Raw genomic sequence first — 6646 nt, 5'->3', positions numbered from 1 at the left:
AAAAAAAATAGCAATGAAGGAAGTGATAACATGATTCACAAACAAAACAAACTCAGCATAGAAAATTATATGGAACAAAGAAATTGACAGCACAAAAAAAGCACATAACAAAAATGACAGCAATAAATTCATATTTGCCAATAATTACATATCTGGCAGGGACTTATCTCTAAGATGTATAGAAAACTCCAATGCCTCAACACCAAAGGAATTAACAATCCAATTGAAAAATGGGCAAAAGACAGACACTTCACCAAGGAAGATATTCAGGTGGACAGCTAATACATGAAGAGATGCTCACAATCATTGGCCATCAGAGAGATGCAAATCAAAACAACAATGAGATACTGTTTCACCCCAGCACTGATGGCAAGGTTCAACAAGACAGAAAATAACAAATGCTGATGGGGATGTGGAGAGATTGGGACTCTTATACACTGCTGATGGGACTGTGAAGTGATACAATCACTGTGGAAAGCAATATGGCAATTCCTTAGAAAGCTGGAATTGGAGATACCATTTGACCCAGCAATCCCATTACTAGGTATATATCCTAGAGAGGTGAGAGCCAGGACAGGAACAGATATATGCACACTCATATTCATTGCAGCACTGTTTACAATAGCAAAAAGATGGAAACGACCTACGTGCTCATCAGTAGAAGAGTGGATGACCAAACTATGGTACATACACACAATGGAATGCTATGCAGTACTGAAGAATAATGTAGAGTCTGCAAAACACTGCATAATATGGATGAACTTGGAGGACATTATGCTGAGTGAAATAAGTCAATCAGAAGGACAAATACAGTAGTAGTTCATTGTTGTGGAGGGTCAAGGAAAGGTTTATATATGGAAGGAAACTTTCTTTGTTAGTTGCCAGGGGTGGAAGAGGAGGGAAGGGAACACTGCAAAAAAGAAAAAAAATGCATTGACCTATAGCACTTTAGTTTTGTGTATTTCACTGTACATAAATTATATTTCAATAAAATGCATTTTAAGAAAAAGAATAGACTTGACACATTGAACACCAATGACTGAAGACCAGATGGATTGTGGAATGACATCAAGGACATTATACATGAAGAAAGCAAAATGTCATTAAAAACACAGGTAGGAAAGAAAAGACTAAAATGGATGTCAGAAGAGACTCTGAAACTTGCTCTTGAACAGAGAGTAGCTAAAGTGAATGGAAGAGATGATGAAGTAAAAGATATGCACAAAAGATTTCAGAAGGTGGCTGGGGAAGACCAAGTAATGTATTATAATGAAGTATGCAAAAACCTGGAATTAGAAAATCAAAATGGCAGAACATGCTCGATATTTCTCAAGATGGAAGATCTGAAGAAAACTTCAAGCCTCGTGTTCCTTTCACAGCACATATACTAAAATTGGAACAATACAGAGAAGATTAGCATGGCCTCTGTACAAGAATGGCATGCAAATTCATGAAGCGTTCCATATTTTTCAGCTAAAATTGAGAAAATGCTCAGAAAAGATTATAGGATTATTTTTCTCAGAGAAACAAATTTGTAAAATAAATGTAACTTAATTTTTGTAATCTTATGCATTTTTATTATAAATAAATGTACACATGTGTGTGTGTGTGTGTGTGTATATATATGGCAACTTCAAGCCTCAAGTTATGATACTGAAGGATTCCATGGGCAAAGTATTGAATGGTACAGGAAGCATCAACAGAGTCACTGTACCAAAAATAATTGGTCGATGTTTAACTATTTCAGGAGGTAATGCATGATCAAGAGCTAATGGTATTGAAGAAAGAAGTTCAAGCTTCACTGAAAACATTGCCGAAAAACAAGGCTCCAGGAATTGATGGAATACCCGTTGAGATAATTCAACAAATGGATGCAATGCTGGAAGCTCTTATTTATCTATGCCAAGAAATTTGGAAGACAGCTACTTGACCAACTGACTGGAAAAGATGCATATTTGTGCCCATTCCAAAGAAAGGTGATCCTACAGAATGCAGAAATTATCAAACAATATCATTAATATCACATGCAAGTAAAATTATGCTGAAGATAATCAAAAACAGTTGCAGCACTTCATCCAGCAATTCAAGCTGGATTCGGAAGAGGACATGGAATGACAGATATTTGTTGCTGATTCAGATGGATCTTGGCTGAAGGCAAAGAATACCAGAAAGATGTTTGCCTATGTTTTATTGACTATACAAAGGCATTTGGCTGCATGGATCATAACAAATTATGGATAACATTGCAAAGAATGGGAACTCTGTTGTTGTTGTTGTTATGTGCTGTCGAATTGGACCTCATAGCGACCCCTCCTTGGGTTTCCCAGGCGATCACTACGGAAGTAGATTGCCCAGCCTAGTGGGTTTGAACTACCAGCCTTCTGGGTAGCAGTCAAGTGCCTTAGGCTACCAGAGCTCCTATGGGAATTCTAGAACACATCATTATGCTCATGAGGAGCCTGTACATAGACAAAAAGCCTTTTATTTGAACAGAACAAAGGGATACTGCATGGTTTAAAATCAGGAAGGGTGTGCATCAGGTGTATCCTTTTGCCATATTTATCCAATCTATATGCTGAGCAAATAATCTTAGTAGCTGGACTATATGAAGAAGAAGGTGACATCAGGATTGGATATGTGATGACACAGCCCTACTTGCTGAAAGTGAAGAAGAGTTGAAACACTTACTGCTGAAGATCATACTGAAGATCAGTATGGCTTCAGTATGCCTCAACAGAAAGAAAACAAAAATCCTCACAACTGGACCAATAAGCAATATCATGATAAATGGAGAAAAGTTTGATGTCAGAAATTTCATTTTACTTGGATCCACAATCAACACCCTCGGAAGCAGCAGTCAGGAAACCAGATGTTGTGTTGCACTGGAGAAATCTGCTGCAAAAGACCTCTTTAAAGTGTTAAGAAGCAAAGATGTCACTTTGAAAGCTAAGGTGTGCCTACCCTAAGCCGTGGTACTTTCAATCACCTCACATGCATATGAAAGTTGGCAGCAAATAAGGAAGATCGAAGAAGAGCTGATGCCTTTGAAGTGTGGTATTGAAGAATATTGAAAATACCATGGACTGCCAGAAGGAAAAAAAAAAAAAAATCTGTCCTGGAACAAGTACAGCCAGAATGCTCCTTGGAAGCGAGAATGGCCAGACTTCATCTCACTGTTGTTCATGTTGTTTGAAGGGACCATTCTCTGGAGAAGGATATCATGCTTGGTAAAGTAGAGTGTCAATGAAGAAGGAGAAGACCCTCAACAAGATGAATTGACACAGTGGCTGCAATGATGGGCTCAAGGATAGAAAGCATTGTTATGAAGGAGCAGGACCAGGCAGTGTTTCATTCGGTTGTACATAGGGTCACTATGAGTCAGAGTCGACTTGGTGGCACCTAAAACAGTGACTGAAGGTCAGCAGGCAAACTCAGGCCTTGATAGGGAAGATATGTGATCCTGAAACTTGGAATGAGGATATCTGGGAACATGCCCTTAAACTTCCTGGGCTGGCAGAAGTGACCTATTCTCCCTCCTCACCACCACCAAGAGTATACAGAAGCTTCAGATGAGGGATACAAGGCAGTGTTTGCCCTTCTCAGAATAAGTCCCCACCTCCCCTCCTGACCCTCTGCTATAACAATTAAAAAACAAAACAAAATAACAAACTCTGCCATTGAGTTTACTCTGACTCATAGTGACCCACATTGGATTTCTGAGGCGGTAAATCTTTATAGAAGTAGGTTGCCCCCATCTTCCTTCTATGGAGCAGCTGGTGTGCTTGAACCCCCAACCTTCTATTTAGCAGTTAGATGCCTTAGGCACCGAGCCACCAAAGTTCCTTTTCACTATAATAGGTATAGTTACATTACATTACAGCTTGACCTAGCTAGGGAAACCAGTTGCCATCAAGTTGACTCCACTTCATGGTAACTGCGTGTGTGTCACAGTAGAACTGTGCTCCTTAGGGTTGGCAATGGCTGACTTTTTGGAAGTAGCTTGCCAGGCCTATCTTCCTAAGAGTTTCTGGGTAACTTGAAACTCCAAACTTTCATTTAGCAGCCGGTTGCATTAACCCTTTGCACCACCCAGGAACTGAGCTCAAATTATATAGATGTTTGTATCATGCCTTAGACCAACCAAGAATATCCATTGCAGAAGAGATACCAAACAACCAAGTGGACTGATGACTTCCTGGTTTTAGCTATTTTACATTTCCTTTTCTATAAAGATTGTCAAAAAGTTAGAATATACAGAAAAGTACAGATAAAAAAATACAAATCAGGTATAACCAGAGATGACCAGTATTAATATTTTCTCCCATATTTTTGGTCAATAAAAATGCATGATATTTTTAAATAAAATTGAAACCCATACATATAGTTTTGGAACTTTATACTTCATTCTTACCAAAATTTCTGATGAAATGGGCAAGACTTTGTACTCAATTAGACATGTTCGTTTGTCTTTCTTCCCTACACACACCTACCTTTGGGCCTATTCCAATCAAGAACATTTGAGAGCAGCTGGTGGGATTGTTGCCCAAACCAAAACCCAAACTCACTGCTGTTGAGTAGATTCCACTGATAGTGACCTTTCCTTGGGTTTCTGAGGTGGTATCTCTACGGAAGTAGATTGCCCAATCTTCCTTCCAAGGAGTGGCTGGTGGATTTGAACCACTAGCCTTCTGGTTAGCAGTCAGATGCCTTAGGCACTACATCACCAGATGGTTGCCCAGTTGTGACATTTCTTTGGCCTCAGCTCCTAGCAACTCTGAGAGTCTAAGCAGCAAGCTCAGACAGCATGTGAGGTGGTGGGGACAATAGAAAACGCATCTGAAAATATGACCTGAGAACGCATGGAATCTGAATGCTCAGGAGTGCTTCAGTTCCTCTTGGCCATAGTCAGGTTTGCAAAGGAAATGAATGCTTCATACAGACCAGCCTCAATGTATATGTTCACCCTGAAGACCACAAAATACAAGATTGTAGCCTAGCCTCTTACTGCTGTCAAGTTGGACCCAATTCATAGCAACCCTTCCTTGGGTTTCTGAGCAGAATCACTACAGAAGTAAGATTATCCAACCTTCCTCCAAGGAGTGGCTGGTGGGTTTGAACCACCAGCCTTCTGGTTAGCAGTCAACTACCGTAGGCACTATGCTACCTGAGCTCCTAGCCTAGTACCCCTGGAAACATCCTGGGGCTGTGAGTTCTGCAGGGCTACTGGGATGGAACTGGCAAAAAGTGATCCTGAAGTATAACCTCTACTAGGCAGAGAAAGAATAAATTAATAGCATGTTGCTGTTAGCTGTCTTCACATTGGCCCCTGACCCTTGGTGACCCAAAGCACAATGGAACAAATCACTGTCTGATCCGGGACTGTTCCCATGGTCACTGGAGGACCGGACCATTGGAGTCCATGAGGTTTCCATTGGCTGATTTGGGGAAGTACATCAGCAGGCTTTTCTTCCTAGTCTGTCTTAATGTGGCAGCTCCACTGGAACCTGTTTGGCATCATAGCAACACGCACGTGTCCACTGTGCGTTGGATGGGAATCAAAGCAGGGTTTCCTGCATGGAAGAGAAGAATTCTACCACTGAACCCTGGTTAAGAGCATAGGCTCCATGTCTCTGGATAAATCTCTTAGCCTCTTTGTGTTTGTTGTTGTTATTGTTAGGTGCTGTCAAATCGGCTCTGACTCATAGCAACCCCACGTACAATAGAATGAAAGCATACTTAGATGCTTTTTATTATTTACTTTACAAAATGGAAGTAATTCTGTATAGTCTTGCTGTGAGAATTAGGTGGAGCACTTGACCTAGAGCCTAGATCAGTGCTAGTGTAGTGTCATTACTAATTAGATACCACTGTTCCTTCAAGGTAAGTGAGGGAAAACCCAGGGCGTTAAGCATTATTTTAAGGCAGTTCCCCATGCTGGAAATGAAAATGATGTACCCAAAGCAACACTTGTGTATTTTAGTTCATGTGATGAGATGTTCTTTAAAAGTTATGTGTAGACATTATTGAAATAAGTCAATCACAAAAGGACAAATATTGTATTAGTCCTTTATTGTAAAAGTTAAGGAAAGGTTTATCTATTGAAGGAAATTTTCTTTGTTGGTTATCAGGGGTAGGAGGGGAGGGGAGGGACTGCTGTTAGATAGATAGAGATAGATATTGATTTGGCTGAAGAGAAAGGCAACGTACCAAATGTGAGTGACCAGTATGGCAGCACTGAGGATGAGAAAGACATAAAGAGGTACATGGGAAGTATAGACAACAAATATGAACCCTTTAGCATATACAGTACTGAGTTCTCAGTGAAGGCAAACATGGGTATATAGATGGATAGATAGGTGAACAGACTAAACGATTAGGTATGTCTGTGAAAGAGGGAGTGTATCCAAGATCATATATAAGGTTGGCAGACAATGGTCCTATAAGTTTATGTGAATGATCACAATTCCCAGGTGTATAGTACAGCTGACAAGGGGCTAGGTTGTGGGCACTGCTTGGTCACAGCCAGCTACCCAGAGCGACCAAGTAGTTGATCCTGAGGGCTTGGGGCCATAGTCACAGGGGACATCAAGCTCAATTGGCATAACATACTATACAAAACATTGTTCCACCTCCTACTTTGGTGAGT

At 40.4% G+C, this 6646-nt stretch overlaps 1 protein-coding gene and 1 non-coding gene across 2 annotated transcripts in view; both read left to right on the top strand.

Moving 5' to 3' along the window:
- MCF2L2 (MCF.2 cell line derived transforming sequence-like 2) overlaps positions 1-6646 on the top strand; it is a 334093-nt gene that overhangs the window by 318515 nt on the left and 8932 nt on the right. The window lies entirely within an intron of this gene.
- Positions 1365-1470, top strand: LOC122149583. Its single transcript, XR_006163221.1, has one exon. It is a non-coding gene; the product is annotated as a U6 spliceosomal RNA (small nuclear RNA).

This window comes from Orycteropus afer, unplaced genomic scaffold (assembly GCF_000298275.1).
Source record: "Orycteropus afer afer isolate SDZICR_OR568_19922 unplaced genomic scaffold, OryAfe1.0 scaffold00032, whole genome shotgun sequence".
NCBI classification, from domain to species: Eukaryota; Metazoa; Chordata; class Mammalia; order Tubulidentata; family Orycteropodidae; genus Orycteropus; species Orycteropus afer.
Note: the sequence above shows the minus strand (reverse complement) of the source record. Positions and strands in the feature narration are given on the sequence as shown.